Genomic DNA, 27,854 nt, shown 5'->3' on the forward strand with positions numbered 1-27,854 from the left:
TTTTCAGGCAAATTATTTAGCAAAACTGAATATAAGTCTTTGGATAGTATAGATGCACAGTTCTTTAGTGGTGTGTCCAAGAGTAATTAAAGTATTGAGACTTAGCCTGTAACCTGCAAATAATATCTCTAATATTTCTGTTGTAAGCTTTTCTGTGTAGACATTCAGAGAATGACAACATGTTGACCTCAGCAATGAAAGTAAGAGTGTTCTTTTATTTTTTTAAAATCTTCAAACCAATACAACACTTCATTTTTCACATTCTTTAGAGACCTCATATAATTGCAAACAGTTGTATGTTTCTGGGAAAAAGAAAATTCGTTTAGTAAGCTTTTTAATCTTTAAAATTGGACCAGAAACAACTTATTGTAATTGTTTTTTTTTTTTTTTTTTTTTTAAAAACCCACAGGTTCTTAAATGCAGAGACATTCATGTAAATGTTGGAAATAAATATTCTTAGAATTATTAGGATAATAACTACAGAAAACTAACCTTGTTGTTCAATTAAAATTATGTATTTTCTATATCCCAAGTGAGGCTATGTTAGGTTTTTGAAGAAAATGAGACATTTTATAATTGTATTAGCTGTTTGTGTATGTTGTTGACATATTTAACAGTCTTACAAAGTTGCCTAGGCTCTCTTGACAGGTGTTGTATTTGGCATCCTCCAGCCGAAAGTTTTTGAGTCTCTCAATTAGAAATTGAGAAACCCATCCCAAGTCCAAACTTAGTAATTTTTAAGATCCAGTTCCTTAGTCTGAATTTCTTTAAATGAGCATTGTAATACATAACACAAGTCCCCAAACTGATACATTTGTTCTAAGGTGTTTGAAGATAATCATCAATGTATTCATATTTCTACTTACACACACACACACACACACACACACGCACACGCACACGCACATATGCACACGCACACGCGCACACGCACACGCACATATGCACACGCACACGCACACACGCACACACACACGCACACGCACACACACACACGCACACGCACACGCACATGCACACACACACACACACACACACTAATTAAAGAAAACTCTTGAATTTGAGGAGTGGGGAATAATGGAAGAAGTTGGAGGGAGAAAGGAAAGGTAGAAATGATGTGTAGTATTCACATATGATATTCTGCAAAGAATATTTTTAAAAGGTTTCTGTGTAAGAAAAGTATTTTCAAGATGATTTAACACACACGCATATTTTAGAAAGTTTTCTTAATTTTTATTTGTGCCCTAGTAGTTTTATTTCAGATCTCAGAGCTTTTCATGTACTACATAAACCTTCTTTGATTAAACTGTATTTTCTGCCACTTCCGTTGATATTGATTAGTATGCATTGTTGTGTACAGTGCTGATGCTTATCTAGCACACATTAAGAATCAAATTCAACTTCCTTTTATCCTCTTATCCCTACTCAGTACCTCCCGTATATCTATGCAAAAAAGTTAATTTGTAGTTAAAATTTAATCTCTAAAAACTTCTAGACCAAAAAAGATTTCTAGTAAATTCTCCTGTTTGTATAGATGAAGTCATATAAATACTAACAGTCGACAAAGCAAGCATAAACACAAAATAAATTTCCAACTTATTTTAAGTTGTTGACAGGACAATATATTGTTCTCCACAAAGTATTAGCAAGGCTCCACTGCTGAAGAAATCACCTACAGAAGTCAATGAACATAGAAAAGTCAGACTGCTGCCTATATAGAGTCTTCACCCCTGTATTCTAGTGTCTTTGGTACAGGAATTCTGCATATTGCCAAAAGAGAAAAGTTAACACCAAGTTAGCCACAAACCCATTGATCTACAATGGCCATAAAGATATGCCAGGACAATGATAACAAAACTTACGGGAATACTAAACAATAATTGATTTGACTTACAGCACACTCCATGAGATGCAAACCAACATTGTTTGGGTGACCAAGAATCAGAGGCTAGATAGCCCAGGGACCTAGGGTAAAACCAAATACTACTGGTCTTAAAACAAACCAAAACAACAACAATAAAAACAAAAGCATGGTGATAAAATGACACCTAATGATATTCTGCCATACTCATAGATTAGTGCCTTGCTCAGCCATCATCAGAGAAGTTTCCTCCTGTGGTAGATGGGAATAAATATAGAGACTCACAGCTAGACATTATGCAGACAGGGAGGGACCTTGGAACAATAAGCCCTAAATGGGTTGTCTCCATCAAATCCCTCCTTTCAGAGCTTAGGAAACGTAGGGTAAGAAAAAGCAGAAAGAATGTAGGAGTCAGAGAGGATGGAGGATACCAAGAAAATAAAGCCCTCTAAATTATCATGAGCAAAGCTCACATGAACTCACAGAGACTGAAGCAGTATATACAGGGCCTGTGTGAGTGTGCACCAGATCATCTACATATAAATTATGGCTTCCAGTTTAGTGTTTTGATGGAATTCCTTCCTGACTATGTGAATGAGCAGGTCTCTAATTCTTTTCCCTTCTCATTGACTATTTTCCTTCTGTTGGTTTTCTTGTCCAACTCTGATGTGATAGTATTTGTTTTGTCTTATTATATTTTATTTTGTCATAGTAAAAGAAAGAAATTGACATTACCCTTATTGAAAAACCAGGTAAAATATTGGAAAACTTAAAGTAACAGAACAATGTATTTCATGAACATGGCCACAACATGATTTTTAAAATCTGTGTACGTATACATTAATAAATTATGAATTGCATTCTTAAATTACATATTGTTGTCTTTCCAATTTAACTTATATTAAAAAACATACATGGTAAATTGTTTTATGTAATAATAATTTGTTATAAGTTTTTATTATTAGCATAAATATGAACTGCTTTTGCAGACTTGGTAATGTTTTAATTTGTCCAATAATTATGAAATTAATACTAATTATTTGCAATGTTCAATGCATAACACATCAATATTTAAATTGTATATATGTCTCATATATTTAGCGTGAGATTGTTTTGTATGTATTGTTTTTAAATTCAAAAGCAGTTTTCTTCCTAATTAGTAGGCACTGAAGAACCAGTATACAAAATTTAACACCCTTTCATGTCAAAACTCTAGGTGTCCTAAATATAGAATGACTATATCTCAGTGTAATAGAGATTAAATAGAAATTACACACCCACAAGCCCCCCAACACTGAAAGATTGACTTGTTGGAAAATAGAATATGCTCATGAGTAGGAGTAGTAAATGTGACACAGTAGACTTCCTACGTATATGAGATTGTTAAAGAGAATTCCATTTGTTTTAACCACATACCTTTTAGGGACAATATAATATAATAATAATCTAAATTAGGAAAAATCTGAAAGCTTTGTCTAAGATAAAGGCACCACTCTTGCTATTTCTCTTCAACATAATATTGAAATACTAGTGAGAAGCTGAATACTATTGTGAGAGGTATTCAAGGAGAATAAGAGGTTCCCAATGTGGAATGGAGGGGCAAAATTGTCTCTAGTTGCAGATGACATGATTTTACAGAAAATTTAAAAAGGAACGAATTATAAGGGACGAATACATATATTTTAGTGAAGTTTCAAGATATAGAATCAACAAAACCCAAATCACTTTCTCTTACTAAAAATGAACACTTGGAAGGAAATCCTCCCTTGTTTCTTTCCCATCTCATCCCTTGTCTCACCTGTTGAAACTCAAGGCTGTCTCTCTCTTCTTGGAAGCCTGCTGTCCACACTAGTGAAGGAATTGGGCAAGAGAGTTCTACTCTCCATCTCACCCTTCAATTCCATTTCCTTCATCTTATCCCCAGCTTTGTAGCAAACCACTTGCTGTGACCTCTCTTTCCTCTCTGTCCCCATTCCCTGGGAACTAAGATACTTCTCTTCTACAGCCTTTCTCCTTTACCCCTTCCTTCTCTCTCACCAGCTAATGATGGATACAATCTATCCCTGGAAACCCATACCAGCCAGGAAATCAGATTTTCATAGTAGACTTAGCTTTTTCCCTCCCAAAGACCCTCAGTGCTCTCCACACTTCTAGCCTCATTCTTGTCTTCCAGTTCCCAATTCCTATAAATAAGTGCTACTAGGGATTTCCAAAGGTCACAACTGGCAGGGATGCAGAAGTACTCCATAATAGGCAAACCTGAGCCACCATATGTTCCTAAGATCCAGAGAAGACAACAGAAATCAAGAAACAAATGTACTCAATAAAGTTAATGCCAGATATCAACACCTTGAATTACAATCAACTCAAACCTAGATTCCTAGACATCAGCAATAACAGCTAAGACAAACTTTCCTCATAAGAGTCTAGCAACTCTCCTCCAGTAGGCCGTAAGAAATTCAATATAGTTGAAACACAAGTCAAGGACTTCAAAATTGCTATTACGAATATGATCATGGAGTTTAAAGAGGATATGAATAAGTCTATTAATGGAATTTATGGAAACACAAACATACAGTGGAATGAAATGAAAAAAAAATGTTTAAAACATGAAAGTAGGAATAGACTCAATAAAGGAAACCAAAACCAAGGTAAAATTGAATATAGTATTTTAGGAACTTGAACAGGAATCTCATAGGCAAGCCTCATAAACAAAATATAAGAGATAGAAGAATGAGTATCAGGCATTGAAGGCAAGATAGAAGAAATGAATACCTTGTTCAAAGAAATTCTTAAATTTTAAAAATTTCACTGAAAAAATATTCAGGAAATTTGGGACACTATGATGTAGCTTGAGTTTTTTCTCAGGATCATGCCAAGCCCCAACAGTCCCGTAACCCACTTATAAAATAAACATACAGATCTTGTATCATTTAAACTGCTTGGCCATTAGCTCAGGCCTACCATTGTCTAGCTCTTACTCTTATACTCAGCCCATTTCTGTTAATCTATATGTCGCCACGTGTTCCATGGCCTTTACATGCTGCTCCCTGGATGGCAAGCTGGCATCTCCTCCAGACATCCACCTCCCAGCCTCTCCTCTCTGTTTGTCCTGACTATCCTATACTTCCTGCCTGGATGGGCTACTGGCCAGTCAACGTTTTATTTATTCACAACATACAGGACATCCCACAGCACTTCCCATTTTCTGTTTTTTTTTTTTTTTTTTTTTTTTTTTTTAAGGAAGATTTTAACTTTAACATAGTAGAAACTATTGCCCCACATTGGGCTTGATTTGTTGTTGGTTAGCTTCTCTCCAGCTCCCGCCAAGCGCCAGCAGTCCAGCAGCCCACTTATAAAATAAACACATAGATGTTTATATTATTTAAACTGTTTTACCTAATGGCTCAGGCTTCTTGCTAGCTGTTCTTATATCTTAAATTAACCCATTTCTATCAATCTATATCTTGCCATGTGGCTCGTGGCTTTATCAGTACTTTACATCCTGCTCCTCCTTGCAGTGACTGCAGCATCTCTCCTTGTCCCAGCCTTCCACTTCCCCTTTCTCCTCTCTTTGTCCCACTTGTACTGGTTACTGGCCAATTAGTGTTTTATTTATCAAACAATCATCCACAGCACTACAAAAAGATTAAATATACGGAAATGTGATTAGAGAAATAAGAAGAAATCCAGGTCAAAGGCATAGAAAATATTTTCAATAATATCATAGAAGAAAATGTCCTTAACATAAGAGGGAAGTTCTTACCAAAGTACAGGAAGCACACAGAACACCAACTAGACTGGAGCAGCAAATAAATTCCTCACAACACAAATAATAAAAATACTAAACATATAGAGCAAAGGATGACTACTACAAGTAGTAAGGGAAAGAGACTATGTAACATATAAAGGTAGACCTATTAGAATAACACATGACTTTTCATGAACATTCTAAAAGCCAGAAGGGCCTGGGTAGATGTTGTATGTCCTCAAAGAGACCAGAGATGCTAGCCCAGATTTCTATGCCCAGAAAAATTTTCAGTCAAGAGATGTTGAAATAAAGACATTTCTTGCACACAAAAAGAAACAAAATTAAGCAGTATCCATGTACAGATCCAGCTCTACAGAAGGTGCTAGAAGGAAATCTTCAACATAAGAGGGTTAACCACACCAAAGAAAGAACAAGGAATAATTAATCTCATACCAGCAAATAAAAAAGAGGGAAACAATGTCCACAACACAACAACAAAATAAGAGTAATAAAAAAGAACTGCTCACTGATAAATCAACGTCAATTGTTTCAATTCTCCAATGAACACAGACTAATGAAAAGTATTAAAAACATAACCCATCATTTTGGTGCATCAGAGAAATATACCTTAATGGCAAGGAAAGAACTCATCTCAGGGCAAAAGAATAAAGAAACATGGTCCAAGTAAATGGACCCAAAACATAAGCCAGTATAGTCATTTTAATATTTGGACAATATAGATTTAAAGCCAAAACTAATCCAAAGAGATATGAAAGAACACTATACACACATCAAAGGAAAAACTCCACTGAGAGGAAATTACAATTCTAAATATACATGCACCAAACATAAGGACAAAGAAGTTCATAAAAGAAACACTACTACAGCTAAAAAATAACATATTGACTCTCACACAGTGATAGTAGGTGATGTCAGTACCCCACTCTCAGCAATACACAAGTCACCAAAAAAAAAAAATAGAGAAATGTTGGAGTTAAATGACATGATGAACAAATTAAATGCAGGGATATTCATAGGACATTTCAACAACTCTAAAAGAATATATATTCTCAACCTGTCATGGAACCTTCTCCAAAACTGACCACACACATGGACACAAAGCAAGTTGCAGCAGATACAAGAAAATTGACATAATACCCTGCATGCAATCTTACCACAAGGTATTAAAGCTTGATATCAATAGTAACAGAAACATTAAACAGCTTGCAAAATTGTGAAAACTAAACAACTCACAACTGAATGAAAAATATGTCAAGAAAGAAATTAAGAAAGGAGTTAAAAACTTTTCAGAATGGTATGAAGTGAAAACATAACATATACAGATTTTTGGGGCATAATAAAGGTGTTGATTTTAAGAGGCATGTTTATAGCACTAAATATCTACATAAATTTTTGGAAAGATCTCATATTAGTAATTTAATGGCACAGCTGAAAGATCTAGAAGAAAAAGAATGAATAATGCCCCAAAAGACTAGACTCCAAGAAATGAACTCAGGACTAAAGTAGTTAAAACAGAAACCAATTTAACAATAAAAAGAATCTTGAAAGAGTTTGTTCTTTGAGAAAATAATTTTGACAAAAACATACTGACAAACCTAGGTCAAATTAACTAAAAGCACGGAGAGAGTTTGTTCTAAAAGAACAAACTTAAAGGAAGACATTTAACAACAGTATAATGCAGAGAATCATAAGGACATATTTTAAAAGTCTATGCTTCACCTAATTGGAAAATCCAACAGAAATGGATGAATTTATTGATATATACTACCTACCAAAAGTGAAACCTAGATCACATAAGCAATTATAACACCTAGTAAAATAGTGGCAAAAATTAAACATCACCTACCCCCTAAAAAACAGTTCTACCAGACTTTTAAAGAATTAAAGCCAATACTCCTCAAATTTCTCCACAAAATAGAAACAGAATGAATATTACCAAATTCACTTTATAAGGCCACAGTTACCCTGATACCTAAACCACATGAAGGCACAAGAAAGAGAGAATTACAGACAAATTTTTCTTATTAATACAGATGAAAAATTTTGCACAAAATACTTGCAAACCCAATTCAAGAATACATCAATAAAATCATCTATCATGAACAAGTAGGCTTTACCTCAGTGATGCAAGGATGTATCAACATACATAAATTAGTAAATGTAATTCACCTTATAAACATTCTGAAAGACAAATTCCACATGATCATCTCATCAGATGCAGAAAAATACCTTTGACAAAAATACAACTCTTCATGATAAAAGTATTGAAGAGACTAAGCATGCAAGGGATATACCTCCACATAATAAAGGCATTTATTTACATTACAGCAAGACAACATGCAACATCTTAAATAGAGAGAAACTCAAGAATTTACACTAAAATCAGTAACAAGACAAGGTTTACCACTCTCTCCATACCTATTCACTACAGTACTTGAAGTCTTAGCTAGAATAATAAGATAATTGAAGGAGATCAAGGAATAGAAATTGGAAGGGAAGAAGTGAAAGCGTCATTATTTGATTGTATGATTTATATGATTTGTTGATAAGATTGTGTACATAACTGACCATAAATACTCCACAAATAATTTCCTATAACTAATAAACACATTCAGCAAAGTAGTAACATGCAAAATTAATACACAAAAATAAGTAGCCTTTCTATATTCAAATGAAAAACAGACTGAGAAAGAAATCAAGCAAACAATACCTTTTAGAGCAGCCTCAAAGCATATCTTGAAATAACTCTCACTAAGCAAGCAACAGACTTTGTACAAAAATACTTTGGGACATTGAAAAAAAGAAGTTGAAGAAGATATAAGTCAATGGAAAGGTCTTCCATGATATAATAAAAAAGACCATATTTCTAAAAACAATCTACAGATTGAATGCAATTCCCATTTAAATTTCACCACAGTTATTCACAAATTTCAAAAGGAAAATTTTCAGTTTTGTATGGAAACACAAAAAAACCCAGGACAGCTAAAATCATTCTGAATATTGAAAGGTATCTCCATCCTCAACTTCAAATTATATTACAGAGCTATAGCAATAAAAATAGCATGGTAATGGCATAAAAAACAAATACGTTGATCAATAGAATTGAAGACAAAGACATAAATCCACACTGGTTTTTTTTTTGTTTTTTGTTTTTTAAAGAAGACAGACATACACACTGGGAAAAAGACAGCATCTTCAACAAACGGCAGAATAGTGAGTTTGAGGCAAACCACCAATTAAATCGATAGATATTAATTCAAATTATGAAAAAAATATTTTAGACATTTGTTAGCACCTGTCTGGAAACCACAGACATGACCAGTCATTTTCAAGTGACAGCACATAACTATATTTCTTCAGGATTTTTTACAATTGCTTTTTTACTTTTCTCTGGTGTGCAAAGCACTATAAGTCTTTCCTTGGGAAGAGGGTTTGAGAAAATAATGTGGAATTGCATTAGGCTGTCATGCCTGAGGAAATTATTGACTGCATATATAACATCAAATTGCTTTGTTTACCAGACAAGCCTCCCAACATCAAATTACTATTATTCAGTAAAAGCTCACACCTTCTTGTAGTCAATATAATTCACTTTTCTAATGCTCAGATCATTTAAATTTGAAAGAAAAGTCTGTTTAGACTATTTGATTTTATTTTATTTGTGTTACAAAAGTGTTCGATCCTTATTCCATCTGAGGCTTCCTATTTGGAGGAGTGGTTGGAGAGTTCAAGCTATTCAGAAGAAGTGACAGTCTTTGATGAAAAGTCAAAATGCAAGTTTCCCATGTAGTCCCCAGATGAAAACATCAACATCATCTTGGGCTATTCAGTAAGTACAATTTGATAGTCTTGAATGTTCTTGAGTTGAGTTAAACTTTAAACAGAAACAAAATTGAAGTGACTTTTAGTAGACTTATGTAATTAGTGAAAAATGTTCAAAGATACAAGAATATGGATTATAGTTCTTACATAATCCAGTGGTGAGATAATTAGCAAGTCAGCATAAGTAGATGTTGTTGTTTCAAAAATGAGTAAGAGTGGTTTAATATGATATTTACTTTTTTTTTCCAGTTGGTGGTTTAATCAAAATAGTGCTGGCATTCTGTGGTCACATAATTTCAGAAGGTTTTCTTCTCTTAGCTGCCATGTTTTTCCAGAAAATAGAATTTATAGCTTGTGTTTAGACTATAAAGATTAAAGAGATTTTATATGAAATATTTATAAGAATATACCTGAACCATTTAAGTCACCAGGATCTGGTAATTGAGAAAGACTGCTATTGTCATCATAGTTGGGTCGATGGATGTTGGCATCTAGATGAAGGATGGGCATTCCTATTCTTATTTATTGGAGGGTCATCACAAGCTACTTAGCTATTAAAAGGGCAGATACTATGGACCAGAATGTAAGATTCTCATACTTGTGTCTAGAAATGGATAGAGAAGTGTAATAAAACCATGGAAATTCCCACTCTGCACATGAAATTTAATTATATATAAAGTAAATTATATTAGACATTGATTATGCCAAAATAATATGTACCAAATTATTACAGTCAACCACACTATCTTTGTTTTTTCATCAAATTATCAATATTCTCTGAATTTAATTTTCCTCTGTGAGATATACTATATGCCTATTATGAATTGATTGTATTACTATTAGATACATTTATTTGATTTTGTTTGTGTGAGACAAGGTCTCACTATATGGCCCCAAATGGCTCAAAATTCACCGAGCAGACCTTGCTGGCCCTGAACTTGCAACAATCCTACATTTGCTTCCTGAATATTAGAATTTTAGGTATACAGCACTATATCTGGCCTACAATTGCTACTTAAAGAAAAGTTTTCATAATATTTATTATTCATCCTGAAACTCTGATTTTAAAGTCAACGTTTCAGAGGAAAAAATGTGCTCAAAAGAGTCATCAAACTATTTGATGGTAAGCTTTTACTTTTGTCAGTTAATTCAACTTTATGTCTTCTGAACCATGAGCTGGTATTATTCATGTCAGATATAATTTGGGAAGTGATCTCATTTTCTAAAAATCTCTCTCTCTCTCTCTCTCTCTCTCTCTCTCTCTCTCTCTCTCTCTCTCTCTCTCCACACACACACACACACACACACACACACACACACACACACACATATATGTATATATATGTATAAATATATATGTCATTCTTTATTTTTTATTGAAAATATTCTTTTCTTAAATTTTGACCACAATTCCCCTTCCCTTCCTTCACAATCTTATCTCTCCTCTTCTGCAAATCCACCCACCACCTGTTTCCTTCAGAAAATAGCAGGTCTTCACAATATAACAACTATACATGCCAAAATGAGACACTAAGAATAAACAAAAGTCCTCATATTGAGCCTGGACAAGGCAAGCCCATAGGAGGAAAAGAGTGCCAAGAGCAGGCAAAAGAGTCAGAGACACACCCACTCTCACTGTTAGGAGTCCAACAAAAACACCAAGCTAAACAGCCATAACATATATGCAGAACACCTGGTGCAGATCCATGCAGGCCCAAGCTTGTTGCTTCAGTCTCTGTGAGCCCATATGAGTCCTGCTTATTCAAAATCTATTTCTCTTATTTCTCTTAGAATATAAGTCACTTTTGCTTTAAAGTGAGAAGTAATTAAAATATAACTTTAAAAATGTTTGAGGAAAAGGTATTTGCAACAATGGCTTTATTTTATAAAGACACAAGAGCAGACTACACTTGCTCAACTCTTACATGTGATCACTCTGACAACTCACTGATTTCAAGGGCCATGGGCAAATAGATGTCTTCTGGGAGAGAGACTTCTCTTCCACTAGTACTTCCATCAATGAACACTGAGGAGTTGAAAGCCAGCATCCCAGAATCTCACCTTTCCATGTGAGTTGGGTAAGAACATACTATCTAGGGGCAAGACCTTAGTTGTACAATAGTATTTGTAACTAAGCTTTGTCCAAGGAAAGATGTACACTTTCTTAAATTACCTTAAAATTAAAGTTTTAAGGATGTTTCTTTGAGATATTAGGGAATTTTAGTCAAGTGTGATTGCATCAAGAAGGATCTTTTCCAGCAAATATCTGCTATCTTGTAGTAATAGTCAACAACTATTTTTAGCCTACATTTTTCTTGCCAGCATTTCCTCTAGTCCTATAATATGATGTATTCCATGTATTAAAGATTTCCTGGAAATAAATAAGGTTCTCTAAATAAAAGTAGAATGTCAGTGTCTTTTCTGCTTCTACATGTGATCTATGCTTTTTCACTTAATTGGAAATGTATTTTTAAAAGTAAATGTTGGTTATAAATCTAGAAATGAAAACATCTTTCATTGAAATAAACTAGCTATTAATCAGCCTCTCTTGCTCTTAGTGGCTTTCCAGAACAAAGATCAAGTTTCTAAATATTTTTCCTTTTGCGATAAGATTAATGCCCACAGAAATAGAGGCTGACAAATCAATAACAATCCTTAAAATTGATGGAGGAAAATTGCAAACCATTTCCTGAAGAAAAGATGGAAGACCGAAGAAATAAATTATATTCGAACAAATCATCACGAGAAGCAATTTTAAACAAGCAAACAAAACAAGGAAGTCAGCGAATTTAATAATAGCAGCTTCCCTCACAAACAAGCGTTAGAAACACTCCAAGATTACCTATTTGTAGAATCATGCTTTAAAACATACAACTAACACATTGCTATTACTATGAGGATTTCTGGATTTTTATCAAAACCTATTAAACTGATCATATCACATATAATATCTAAATATGTTAAATTGTTTTTTAATAAAAATAATATTTATCTAACTTATTACAAGATGTTTTTCTATGACTTCTAACTGAATATTTACCTATCACCAATCCATGTGTTCTTGACTAAGGTTTAGTTTAAGTTTCTTCATTTTTAGCTAAATAATCTTTAATATACATAGACACAAATACGTGTACACACCTGTTTCCGCGCACTTGTGTATGGAATTCGTTGGTATTGATTTTCACCTTAAAACAATGTTCAGAATCATTTTATTGTTAACCTTGTTTACGCTGTAGTGACCACTGTTAACACTTGCCCAAGAAAGTCATTGTACACATTTTTGTATCTATTCAGCCAAAACTGGTCAGCTGCATACAAGACTATGAATTCATTTCAGGTCATTCACGTCTTTGCTCTTCACTTTGCCTTTCGTTTTACCCTGGTGACATCATAATAAAGGAGGGAATCACCTGTCACTTTGGTGGAGTCAGCTTCCCCATTATCTCCAGCCATCAGCAGTCTCCTACTATGGACAACAGCTGCTTCAACCCCAACATTCCCATTCCGGCACAACGCTGGAAATCCTGGCTCTGCACATCATAGCACAATGGTGTAAGAGTAGGATTATGCCAGTCACTGTATATAAATCAAACTGCACTAATTGCAACAAATTACCAAATGAATGGCGGGCAAAGGAAGTTACATATTGTTAAGTATTGTTACTCTTGTTTTCCCTGGCCTTCACAGTTACCCACATCTTCAAGTGATACAAGTGGGAAATAAATAGTTACTAATGATAATGGGAAACCACATATAGAAAGATTATGTAAAAAATATATTGATTTTTTTTTTTTTTTTTTTTAAAATTTCTTTTGTATATGTTTTTTGTTTGTTTGTTTTTAATTATGTATACAGCATATATGACAGCAGGCCAGAAGAGGGCACCAAATCTCCTTACAGATGGTTGTGAGCCACCATGTGGTTGCTGGGAATTGAACTCAGGACCTCTGGAAGAGCAGTCAGTGCTCTTACTCTCTGAGCCATCTCTCCAGCCCAATATATTGATTTTTAAATGATGTTTAAAGCTGTAAAAGAAGTAGCAGTAGTTCAAACAAAAGATAGGCACATTCATTAAATCTTAGCAAACGAGAGGGTCACAGCTGTAAATTCAAGGTTAAGTTAGATAAATTGATAAAACATATGATGATAAATAAATCTGCTTTCAACCATTGGAGTATTTCTGAAACTTCTGTAGTCCTTTTTTTTTTTTTTTTTGCACATGTGTGAATGTGGCTATTTTTACAGAGTCTTGCCCTCAGACTATGACCTCTCTTATATTGTCCCCACTAAGTACCATCAGAGGCAGCACTCAGGGCAAGACAAGTCAAGATAACCAGGAGATGTCTCATTTACTACCAGAATGCTGGGATAATTTCAGAAACATCTAAAAGACTACAAATAGGATTAGAAAAATGTCAAAGTAGCAGAGTGCATACCTGCCCAATAATGACAATTTGAGGTGGATAAAAGAAAATAGTAATTGCAGCCAATTGTACTGAATTGATTCTGTAGAAGGAACTAAGTCCATGATGACATTCAAAACTAGAAAATGCCTTAAATTGTGCTAAAAGTAAATGTCTCCAGGCTTTCTCATGTATACCTACAAAAATGCTTTGTAATGATTGAAATCAGCTTTCTGAGTAGCATTTTTTGCTCTTGTAATTGCCACAGTAAAAATCCTAGAGAACATGTTGTAATTCTAAAAGCAACTGGAGTAAATTTTTAAAAGCATTTATATTTGTTTTAATTAACATAACATAGAAAATTAAATTTAAATAAATAATTTGGCATCAATATCAGTAAAATATATGATATAAGGCCATAGAAGATATGCTTTGATCATATGATAGATATGATTACAATTAGGAAACTCAACAACAACTTGGTAACCATATTTAAAGTTAATCATGATAATGTATTTCATCAAAGACTATCCACAGGGTCTCACAGTCAATAGTGAGCATACCTGTGCCTCTGATCCTGTTAGAAGTCAGGACAAATATGTACTCCATATCTATTGCACTTTTAGTAAAATAAAATTGATTTGAACTTTAACCTCAATAATATTCAAAATATTTTACTTTTTTTCAGAGAACAAGTTTAATGAACCCCAAAATACATTCCCTATTATTGAATACAAGCATAACCAAGATTATTGCAGGGTAAATCCAAGCCAGAAACTATGTTAAACAACTTAGTTACATGAACATTAAATTTATTACAGAGATCATTGAAACATTGCTGAGGATGTGCTGCCCACTCAATAAGGTGTAAACTGTCCTAGTAGAATGAGCCACACAGTAGTCTATCTTAAGGAACTATGTTTCTTTAGAAATGTTAGAAAATTATCAATCACTGTTCAAAATATATACTATTCTAAGAATGAGACTAACGCAATTTCATCACTGTAATATTAAACATTTATTTGGCAGGGTTCTTGTGAAACTTCTAAGATTACACTGGTGTCTTTCTGACCATTATAATGAGTTCAGAAAATCTTAATATAAAAAGAATTTTAATAACAAAAAAACTAGATTCACAATCTTCATGTATTTTTAATATAACATTCAAATTCACTGCACACTTCAATGTGCCTTTTATATTGTTAATATATAGAGAGAGACTAATAAAGAATATGAAATTTTTCTTCTGATTTGTGATATGAGAGCCATATTTGAGAACTGTAATATTAAAAATAGTTTATTCTAAAAGAATATTCTGCAGCATGGCATTTTAATGGTCTCAAAATGTAACAAACAGGAATTTTTTCTAGAAATGCATTACTATAGCATTTGGGAGTTATATGGGAGATATATAACAGGAAGTTGCATTTAAAAAAGTAGCATTCTCTCTCTTCATATCAAAAACAGTACCTGTTCTTCTATGTTTGCAGTTCCAAATGTTCTTCATGAGAATATTTGAAGTGCTCAGGGTAGGATTATAATAGTGTCTGATTTATAAAAGAAACTCCAGGGAAAGATCTCTTACATACTTGAAAACATTGTATGTTCTCAAAATTTTTTTCATAGGATATCTATATCAGCTTGAAGTCTATACTTGGTTATTGTGGGTTTTGGATCATACCATTTATTATTTAATTTTTTAATTCAAAAAGATAAATGACTTAGGTAGAATCATATGTTTTGACATATATTTACTATGATAGCAGCTTTTTAATGATCTAAAGTAAAACAGTAAATCTAAAATTGAAATTGGTTCATGTAGTGAAGTAGTAATGACTGTCCAGTGACTTCTTGAACCCCATGAGGATATTTGACTTTATGGATGGTAGGTACTATATGTGTATATCATAGAGTGTCAGGGATACTCATCATCAACCTTTCCTTACTACTTTCATCTACTGAACAAGTTCACATGACAGCATGCCGTAGTAACGAAACCATGTGAGATTTGCAGGTACCAGAATCTGCAATGTAGACATCGTTAGCTGTATCCTTTGTTGGATTTTCTTCTGTAATTGCAGCAGTCTGAGTGGATTGTATGAATATGACTCAATTGAAGTGAGAAGGAAGGGTTAAAACACTGAGTATGTTTCAGATGATGAACTGTGGCACCCATCTGCTAGCTCTAACAGCTTATCTCTTAATGTGGGATTCTTCTTTCCTCACCAACATACCCAAGAAAACTAATGAAAACACAAAACACAGTACAAAGCATCTACTGCAGTAATGACTGCTTGCATAAAGTTTCCTTATTCAACTGGTCTGAATTGCATGGCATATATTTTATATTTTTTTCTTATTAACAAATATCTACTACAGGACAAATATGTGAGATAAAATTTATGTAATACTAATATTTATCAATTTTCAGAATATTATCAGTTTACATATTAAAACAACTGATTTAAACAATTTAACCCAAATAATTGAAATTAATTAGGAAGAGATTTTCATTTTTAAATGACAACAAAGTCAATTCCCTTTAAAGGTTACTACATTCATTTCTTTGGACATTCAATATAGTAACCCCAGTAAGCATTTAGTAGGTGAGGGGAAAGATAAGTGACAGTTATTGGTGAAATTATTAAGGCCACTCCATGTAGTTAAAAGGGAGATTTATTTTGTGGGGTAACTTACAAGTGAATGGATAGTTTATAGAGTCTGGGAAAGGCGTAGCACAGTCTGACTGTGGTGTTCTCTGGAGAACTCTGCTCGGTCTACCTCCAACATCCAGAGTCCAGGAACCAAGAGAGGTGGCACATCTGGATCTCGGGTCTTCAGGGTCCTCTCTTGGCCCTGCTTTGTAGGCGTGACAGTTACTGAACCTCCATAGGGGTTGGAACTTCCAGATCAAAGCTGGAATGGCTACCCACTACAGACAGTCACCTTAATTTCTTTTCCCTCAGCAGCTTTTCCTCTTTACATTGCTAACAGAAGGTCGATGCCATTTGCAACCATAGGGAAAACTTCCCTGGAAGCATTGATAGCCTTTTTCCTCTGGGCATCTACATGATATCCTTCCTTCTGATGCTACAGGCAATCATGGGACCCTTTTCTAGTCAAGAACGATTTTATGAGGCAATGTTTCTTTGATTGACAGTCACAACCTCTCAAGAATCTGTGTAGCTTCATATTCTTTCTTCCTGTTGTGCTTCTAGAGGTAGAAAATTTATTTAGCTGTGATGAACATCTTGTGGTTGTAAAAGACACAGACATCAGGTTAGTAGGTGGAAAAAGAAAGATAAAATGAAGAGGGTTGTCATTATTGAGTGCTGAGTGAATCCCCAATGGATGACAAACGAGGTGAAAGATGAATAAGAATTAACCTAGACACAAGCCTGACTCCAGACATATGAACTGCAAAAGCTCTGTCTTCACAAGCCAACTTTACTCTTTCCTTTTTCATCTTTTCAACCCCAATGGCTCTGGTTATCTCCATACCCATAGGCCTAGCTTTAGACTTGCATCCCACAACAAGATTTGTTCACAAGTCACCTTTACCTGGTCAGTCTCTTCTTCCCTTTCTCATCCTGTACTCTGCCTAAGGCCATCTCTACAATCATAAGCCAAGCTCCAGAGCCATGATTTGGAACCCATCTTTGCCTAGTCCAATTAAACAGATCATCTACCAGACTTATAACAAAAGAAATACATCCACATGTCCAGGTCAAATTAAAAAACAAAACCAACATGAATGGCCAAGATAGCATGTCTCCCATCAAAACTACTAATCCTATATAATTGTTCTTTATGAAAATTACCTCCATAAGAACTAGGACACAGAATGTAAAAAGAACAATTTTAAATTTTTATCAAATAGTTCAGGAAATTTTAAGAATGCAGGAGCAAATATTTAATTGAACTTCAAGAAGATAACAATAAATGCACAAACTGTGTCCAGGAAAATACTAATACACAGATGAATGAGATGATGAAGATAACTAATGATTTGAAAACTGAGTTCCATGAAGAGATAGAAATATTGAAGAGAGCACAAGCTGAAATGAAGGTGAAATTGGAAGATTCAGTATTCCAATTAGAATACTCAGGGGACAGCCTTGCTAACTGAATGAGTCAAGCAGAAGATAGAGCACCAGAATTCAAAGATAAATCATTGACACTAGACCAAATAGTCAAGGAAAATGAAAGAATTTTAAATCATGATATTCAAACATGCAAAAAATGCAGGATACCATGAGAAGAATCTGACATAGACTATGTCTTTAACAATGTCACAGAAGAAAACATCTCCAAACTAAAGAAAGATGTACCCATACAATTACAAGAAACACATAGATTCCTATCTTAACAAGATCAATGAAGAAATTCCTCAAGGCACATCATAATTAAAACACTAAATAAACAAAAAATTGAAAATATTGAAAGCAACAGGAGAAAAAAAACATGTTATATAAAGTAAAACCCATTACAATAATGAATGATATCTCAGTGAAAATTCTGAAATCCAGAAGAGCCTGGAGAAATAAACTCCAAGTTCTGAAAGATAATCACTGACAAACTACACTATTAAACAGCACAATTGTATGTTATCATCAAAGGGAAAGATAAATTTCCCATGATCCAAATAGCCTACAAAAGTTCCTATTGGAAAACAACAATGAAACTAAACAGAAAACTGAAAGCAAAATTTTAAACTGAAGATAATGTTGTTGTACACTGTCAAGAGATTAGAAAGAAAACATGAAGCTGTAATTAATAAAATAGAAACTATAACTAAGAACACAATAGCAGAAAAGCCAACAAAATGAATGCAATCAATACATACCTTTCAATAGTAACTAATGTTAATGGCCTCATCTCTCCAATCCAAAGATATGGGGTAGATGAATAGAATAAGACACAAACCCCATCTTTCTCTTTTCTAATAAACCCATCTGTATAGATTAAACACCTTGGTGATTAACTCAATTCACCAATAATGCACTGCTGTCTCAAGAAAATAAATAAAAGCACTTTGCCTTGGAATTGTTTAACCAAGAGCTAGTCCAGATTTGAATTCTCTACTTCATATTTCCTGTGCCTTCCTGCCTCTCTCTCTGCTGTATCAGTCTGAATCTTTGCCTGCCTGAACAAGGCTGTTTTATGAATATGTCCCTGTGACTGTGTCTGTTCTTGTATGTCTATTGTGACTCTGTCTGTGTTTGACTGTATGTCTGTCTCTAGCAAAGGGCTTCACTCTGTCATTATTCAACAGCATAGAAAGCATCACATAAGGAATTAATGGGTGCCGGGCGGTGGTGGTGCACGCCTTTAATCCCAGCACTCGGGAGGCAGAGCCAGGCGGATCTCTGTGAGTTGGAGGCCAGCCTGGGCTACCAAGTGCGTTTCAGGAAAGGCGCAAAGCTACACAGAGAAACCCTGTCTCGAAAAAAAAAAAAAAAAAGAAAAAAAAAAAAAGAAAAGAAATTAATGGGTGCTTTGTAGAAATTTTTAACAGAATTTTATGTGAGATTATGTCACTGGCTCCAATTGATCCTAATTGACCCAGACAAAAAACTGTGCTACAGACATCATTGTTTATTAATCAATATCCATAAGTGGATATTCACTGTAAAAGATTGCTTTCAACTACCGCATGTGCTGCTTTCAGCAAATGATACACGTGCATTATCTGGGTCAGAAGCATGGAAGAGTACATGATTTAAGATTACAGCTATGTATTAGCAAAGCTTGTAAAAGTTGATTACATGGGAAATCCAAGGTAAATAAACTTCACTGCTATACAGTTCTGTTAAAAGTAGCTCAATCAAAAAAAAAAAAAAAAAAAAAAAACCACCACCAACAACAACAAAAAACCAGGTAGAGTACACAATAAGACAGCAGTCTTAAGTCTTAAGTGACCTCAAAGTTTATTATTAAATCTAGTCGTGAGGTAAAGTACACGTTCCATTCTCTTAGAATGTAAGAGATATTTTAATAATATTTTGTCACCATAGCCATTACAACTTTAAATATAGGTACCACCTTAAATTGAAAAAAAAAGGAAAAAAGTACTCAAAGGAAGCAAGCAAGCATTGCCATCCTAACATTTGATAAAACAGCCTTCAAACTAAAACTAATCAGAAGAGAAAAAGAGGCACACTTCATTTTAATAAAAGTTTCAATTAGTCAAGACAATATTACAATATTAACTAACATGTATTCACCAAACACTGAGATATCCAGTTTCATCAAAATCATACTAATAGATTTTAAAATGCAAATTAACAGAAACCCAGTAATAATATGTGATTTCAACACTCCACTCTCTTCAATATATAGCTCATCTTGTGAAAAATAAATATAGAAATCTCAGAATTGACATCTTACTTCAAAAGACCTAAAAGACCTCTATATAAAATTCCATCCAAATATCAAAAAATACACATTCTACTCAGTTGCACAGGGAAGATTCTGAGACAGGAACAAAACCTTAAAAAATATAAAAAATTAAAAGAATCCCATGTATCTTATTGACTACTAACCAATCAAACATAATATAAAATGCCTACCAAACTCCAGTCAATATATAAACTCATGAAAAATCAAACAGCTCATTACTGAATGTTGAGTAGGTCAAATAATAAATCAAGAAAGAAATAAAAATGTTCTTGGAATTAATTGAAAATGAAAACAACCCAACAAAATTGCTAGGACACTTTAAAAGCAGTCTTAAGAAGAAACTTTATAGCACTAAATGACTATCCATTAAAAACTGAGAGAGAGAGAGAGAGAGAGAGAGAGAGAGAGAGAGAGAGAGAGAGAGAGAGAATAAATTAATAACTCAATGTTGCTACTCAAAAATTTGTAGAATCAAGATCAAACTAAATGGAAACCTAGCAGACATAAAGAAATACTAAAAGTCAAAGCAGAATTTAATGAATTAGAAACAAAGAAAACAAACCTAGAATCAATGAATCTGAGTGATGGTTCTTTGAGAAGAGAAACTACTGAAACTACTAGAAGAAATCATAAATCGTATTGTGGAAGATACATATAGGGAAGGACTTTCTGAATAGGACTATTTGCTAATGAATTAATGGCAACCATTGGTAAGTGGGACCTCATAAAACTAAAATGCCCTGGGGAAAAAAAATCAAGCATGAGAAGGAGAACCCTACAGAATGGAAAAAAGTACTTCCCAGCTACACATCTGACTGAGGATTAATATCCAGAATATACAAAGAATTTAAAAAACAAAGAATCAAGGGGACAGATGATCCAATTAAAAATAACTCAACCCTCTACTCCATGGATAGAGGGTTGCTCAATAGTAATTATTGCTGTCCTGTTTTCAATAGATAAGAAATGGAAATAGCCTAAGCATCCTTCAGCAAATGCAGGGATAATGAAAATATGGTGTATGCACACTACGAAATGTTATGTGGCTACAAAGAAAAATAAAGTAATACAATTGCAGGTAAATGGATGGATCTAGAAAAAATCATATTGAGTGAAATATCCCAGACACAGAAAGACAAAGACCATATGTTTTCTCCTACCTGGTTCTTAGGTCCAAATCTTTAGGTGTGAGTATATAACATGGACTAACCATAGCTACCAGGAAAGTATGAAGAGACCATTAGGTAAGAAGGTGGGCAGCAGGGGAGTTAAGAAGATAATAACAGGATACTGGTGATATGAAATGGAAATGGGAAAATAAAGAGGGGAACTCTAACTGGGGAGATGGAAGAAGTCAATACAAAAGAAGGATGGGACAAACAATTAACACAACACCAAGGTTGTTTGGTAAAGCCTCAAAGGATATTTTATATTTACCTAAAAGTATATACAGTGCGTATCTGTGTATATGTGTATATGTACTATATTTATATATCTTAAGTGAAGTGATGCTATTTAGGCTGATATGTTCCCTATAAGAACCACAGACTGACAAAAGCCAAATTAACAGTTACAAGAACTGTCTGTGTCTTAGTCATTGTTCTATTAATGAGAAATGACAACATTTAATTGGGGGCTGGCTTACAGTTACAAAGGTTTTGTCCATTATAATCATGGTGAGAACATGGTTGCAAGCAAGGGGATGCTGGAGCAATGTCTGTGAGCTACATCCTGACCCTCAGGGAGGAGAGAGAGAGAGAGAGAGAGAGAGAGAGAGAGAGAGAGAGAGAGAGAGAGAGAGAGAGAGAGAGAGAACCAGGCCTAGCATGGGATTTTGAAACCTCAAAACCCATCCCTAGTGACACACTTCCTCCAACAAGGCCATACTTCCTAATGTTTGTAATCCTTTCAAATAGATCCACTCCCTGGTGACCAAGCACTCAAATATGTGAGCCTATGGTAGCCATTGTTATTCAAACCTCCATACATCTCTTGAATAGTTTGTCAACTTAGATCAAATGAGTTTTAAAACAGTATAGGCTATTGGTGTTGCCCTTAGATTGCTCTCAGAGGATGGAGGTAATCCTCCTATTGCTGGGAAAAGAAGAAGCTCTCTCAAGAAACATACCAGACTCTTCCTAGCTGCCTATTCTCTTCTCACTCCCTCAGTCCTTGCTCTTAGGGAATGACATCAACTGCTCTCAGTGGTGGCTGTTGTAACATGTTTATGGTGTAGGTGGCAGAGCTTAAAAAGTCTGATCTGTAAAAGAGGATTTCTGTGAGCAGGTTTCTAATGTATGTCCAGAGAGCAGTGATGGTTCCAGGGGCCAGGGCATTGTTTGTTTCATTGTCAAGAGCATCTGCTCTCTAATAGCTTTGATAAATTTAGATATAAGCCTAAAAATGCAGTTAAGAAAGAAAGGACCAAATATCAACAACAAGGCACTATTGGGTCACCAATGAAGGACCTAAATAATGTTCTGAACCAGGTCCTAGAGAAGAGTCAGGCTTTGATAGGTAGCCTTTTATTATAGCCCCTGAACATCAGTTTCCACTTGGGTTGAAGTATTTTTGTAAGTTCGACATGATATATTTCAGACTCACCTACTCTTCTCTGACTAGAAAGCAGTAGGTCCAAACTCAAGTAATTGTCCTCAAATATTATGTATATTATGTATGAGAGGTAAAGTTTAGTGAGCCTTACAATTGCTTCAGTTAGGTCTGCCAAGGTGTTTTGATGAGTTAGAAAACCCAGAACTCCAAAGAGTTCTAGGATGGAACTCATGGCCCAAGAGATTTTGTAGGAACATGTTCTCTAGATGGAGGCAGAGTTGGCACCTCAGTAGAATTGTTATGAGACCATTGTTGAGAAAGGTCTTCCCATTGCAAAGAGATGTTTGGAGTCCAAGGACTCCAACAATTTTGTAGGAAGGCTGCAGAGATGTGTTTAATTTCTGATGCATCCTAGATCAGTGAAGTTCAGAATGGTGATATTAAGCATCAGAGCAGGCACAGTTAAAGGTTTGGGTCTTACAGTAGTTTAAATTTTCCCAGGTAAAAACCCAGTACCAAGAAAAGGAATAAGCTAGCTTTTAAATGCATGCCGTGCTGTGAAGGAGAGAGGGCTTGATAATAAATGCCTAGTGAGGTTTTTCTGACCACTGAAGGTCCCAGCCAGGAGCATTAATAGGTCTTTTGTTTGGCCTTTTCAAGGCATCCCTATTAAAGGATGAAGGGTGTCTCTAATAATAATAGACATATAGTATAGTTTTGTGGAGGGAGGGTTTTGGTAATAGACCCAGCAATTGATTATTATTCTCAACCTCACGCTATCATGTGTTACAGAAATCAAGTGATTATTTTTTTTCATTTCTGTACTTATGGGGAAAAGGGCTGAAAAAATGGGGAGGTAAGTATTTGTGGCCATTACAGCAAGAAGAATAGGGACAGAGAAAGACAACCATCCCAAGAAAGCCCTTTTGTCTTGCTAATGGGTTATTCCATGTCCATCAGAAAGCACAATTTATTAGACATATTGAATTAAATTGTATTCTTTGTGTATTTACTACATCCCTGTATTCCAATCATATCTGTGGACTTAATGTCACTCTGTATCCTAATTAGGGTTTCTACTTCTGCAATGAAACACCATGTCCAAAAAGCAAGTTGGGGAGAAAAGGGTTTATTTGCCTTACAATTCCACATTGTAGTCTATCTTTGAAGGAAGACAGGACCAGAACTCACACAGGGCAGGAACCTGAAGGCAAGAGCTGATGCAGAGGCCGTGTGTGTGTGGGGGGTGTAGTTGGTTGTTTCTTAACTCTTTACTCATTGGGGGGCCTGCTACCCAGCTCCCAAATTAATCACACATGGAGGCTTATTATTACTTATAAATATCTGGCCTTAGTTTGACTTGTTTTTAGCCAGCTTTTCTTGTCTTAAAATATCCCATCTACCTTTTGTCTCTGGATTTTTACTTTTCTCTTACTTTTGTGTACCTTACTTTCATTCTTACTCATGGCTGGCTGTGTGGCCGGGTGGCTGGCCCCTTGCATCCTCCTCTCCTTGTTCTTGCTCATCCTTCTCAGATTTCTCTGCCCATGTATTCTCTCTGCCTGCCAGCACTGCCTATCCTTTCCAGCCAAGTTATTGATTGTTCATCTGTTTATTAGACAGGCACAGTAACACAGCTTCACAGAGTTAAACAAAGGCAACATAAAAGAAAGCAACACATCTTTACATCATTAAACAAATGTTCCCCAGCATAAACAAATGTAACACATCTTATAAGTATATTCTAAAACAGAGGGGTGCTGATTACTGGCTTGTTCCCACAGCTTGCTCCCCATTGCTTGCTCAGCCTGCTTTCTTATAGAACCCAGGACCACCAGCCCAGGGTTGGAAACACCCAATGAGCTGGGCCTTCCCCCTTCAATCACTAATAGAGAAAATGCTCTACAGCTGAATCTTCTGGAGGCCTTTTCTCAATTGAGTTCCCTCCTTATAGGTGACTTTATTTGTGTCATATTGACTGAAAAGCTAGCCAAAAAACTTTGGGATGATATATCTTCTTTGCTTGGTATATTTTTTATTTGTTCTTGTTTTTAACTTTACTCATGACATATATTCAAATGATAGTTTAAGTTCCTAACATTTTCAAGTTCCAGATTATTTATTTTATTGGCTTGATCCATGTTAGGCTAATCCATGTCTAAGGAAATATATTTTTATAATCTCTTCCTGAATTGGAACAGAGGCTCCTCCCCATATGTTCTTCCCAAATTATCTCTTAATTTTCTTGAACAGGAACTCACTCAAGACTGCCAAGGAAAAATATCTTGCCATAGGGCAAAGTAATTCTAAAAGAAGAAAATAGTGTTGGTATTAGTTGTACTCATTTCCCTGAAGATAGCTAAGGAAATCATCTGAGAGCAGAACAATTTATGTAAACAAGTAGACCCCAGTACCTCAGTCATGATAATGTATGTTGAAATCATTTTATTGAATCATATTTTCTGCAAGTACAAGTCATTAATATTTTAATTTTGATTTCAAAGTTAAAAAATACTTTTTGTGCTGATTTTTATAAAAGTAGAAAATGAGCAATGAGTAGCAACCCAATTCTGTAAAAGATGGGAACTGAGTTCAAAGGATATCTGCTCATGTATCCAAGTTCTGTATCCAAGGGCAATTAATTAGACTATTGGTGCACAGTTAGAAATGTACATAAAGGCAGGGAAACACTCCCAAGAATGAGAGTGGGCTAGTGAGCTGAAGGAAAATGTGCATTCCAAAAGCCCTAGGCCATGAGCCTCAGGACCCTTGTAGCTCATTTGCATAACACCCATCTGTCCATCTGTCCCATGCTTGTATATCAGGGGATTTTCTTGAGCATACTCAGTGTGTTGTATGAATTCCCAGCAGGAAGGACTTCCAATTTTTCATCACCAGTAGTTTCTTTCAAGTGTCAAGCTTGGCCTTGTTTATTAGTTTCATTTATCTCTATTCTACTAAATTGCATTTAAATTTTAAAATAGGAATAGGAAGACACTGTTTAGTCACAGGTTGAAGCCAAACTCACCAAACACCTTTAGATTCTGAGGGTACTCCTGTCAATTACTTTGCTGTTGCTGGGAAAAAAATACTGTGATCAAGGACAATTTAAGAAAGAAAGGTTTTATTTTGGCTTAATGTTGCAAAGAGTGAGTCTACAATGGTTAGGAAGGTATGGTAGAGGGAGCTGCAAGAGGAAGCTGAGAGATCACATCTCAACCACAGAAAGAAACCTGAGAGAGTGAACTGGAAGTCAGCAGGTATATAAAACCTCAAAGCTCATCCTCAGTGCTGTCCTTCCTCCAGCAAGGTTTTACATCCCCAAACTTCCATAACACCATAAAGAACGCCGCCACTAACTGGGGACCAAGTGTTCAAATATAAGAACTTTGAAGGGATGTTTCTCCTTCACAATTCCACAGTACTTGAATTCTCATTTCACTCCAGTTTCTTTTCATAGTACAATTTAAGACAAAAAGCTCAGGGAATACCATTTCTGTTGTGATGATCAAACACAGTAATGAAAAGCGACTCAGGGAAGAAAGACTTCCTCTGGCTTACAGTTCCAAAGAGTGTCAGTTAACAGCAGAGGTATGGCATCAAGAATCAGGCCTGGTGGCAGGAACAAGAAGCTTCAATCGCAAACATAACATCAGAGAGAGAAAGAAAGGGAGAGGGGGAAAGAGGGAGAGAGAGATAGAGAGAGGTAAGGTGCAGCTATAATCTCGCAAAACGCGTCTCCAGTGAGGTACCTTCTTAAGCAAGACTGTAAAATGTTCCTCAAACAGTGCCCCAAACTGGAGATGAAGTGTGAAAATGACTGAGCCTATGAAGGTTACCTCATTCAACCATGCACCAGTTATTTCCCCCAGTTTTTAATGTTTACAGAAATCCCATGGGTGGGGTGGGGGTGGAACAGCACAGGCAGGTAGAGGGATAGGGGTATGTTTCTTTAAATAGCTGCTTCTTCTCCTTGGGGACATTACAGAGAGCAAAAACAGTGCCATAGGAAGGAAAAATCCACCTATGGCAAACACTTGGGATGGCGAGATAAGAGAAATGGATGGGCCCAGGGACATTATAAAATACAAAACCCTGAGCACTGTCTAGTGAAGTCCCAATCTAGGTCTTCTCATCCTGATGAAGTTCCCAGCTTGCTTCAATAACACTTTTTAACTGTTATTTTCTCTGGGATTCTGTCTCCTGTCTTTTCAGACAGGCAAGTCTTCTGTTGTCTCTGGGAATGAAGTGCATTATCACCCAATAACCATGCTACAAATACATGACTGAATGAAAATCACGACGAAGGACTAGCAAGTGAACCTCCAGCACTTTCATGGTTCCTTCTTAGTTAAGGGACTCTCTGCTTTCTGACTATGATTAGCACACTTGGAAACTCTTCCATGCATAAAAATTTAGTTTGGGTAGAACACCCAATTTTAATCTCATCATTTCCCCTTTTTCTCAGTTCCCCTTTTTCATCTTGGTCATCATCCTTCACACAATACCAACTCCTTTCAAGGGTGTGTCTCTGGGAATTGAGAAATAAAGAAGATATTTTATGGGATAGCTAACAGCCATCTAGTAATTCACCAGATCTCTTGGAGATCCTTTGTGCCTGCCTATGTTCCTTCTTTTCCGAATCAGATACTTTTAAAGTCACAGGAAACTTGTTTCAATCCATGTATTAGCAGGCTTCTGAAAACTTTAAATAGAATAGCTTTTGTTAACTTTCTGAGCCCTTGCACTGAGAAATCAGATGGCAGACCATTTTAAAGAAGGAAAGTGTTTATCAGATCTATGAAATTTCCAATAGATTCTCTCAAGGCCTTCTTAGCTTACTTAGATCAATCAACTGGAAACATGGATCGTCCAGGTTCTTCCTTTCTAATTTAGATCATTCTTTTCAATTTGACTTATTGCTCTGCATAACAATTCAACCATTTCACAGAATAAGAATAGAAAGAGTTGTTATCCATGCTGTGAATATCGCTCTGTATAAATAAAACACTGATTGGCCAGTAGCCAGACAGGAAGT

Source organism: Peromyscus maniculatus, chromosome 13 (assembly GCF_049852395.1).
Source record: "Peromyscus maniculatus bairdii isolate BWxNUB_F1_BW_parent chromosome 13, HU_Pman_BW_mat_3.1, whole genome shotgun sequence".
Taxonomy (NCBI): Eukaryota; Metazoa; Chordata; class Mammalia; order Rodentia; family Cricetidae; genus Peromyscus; species Peromyscus maniculatus.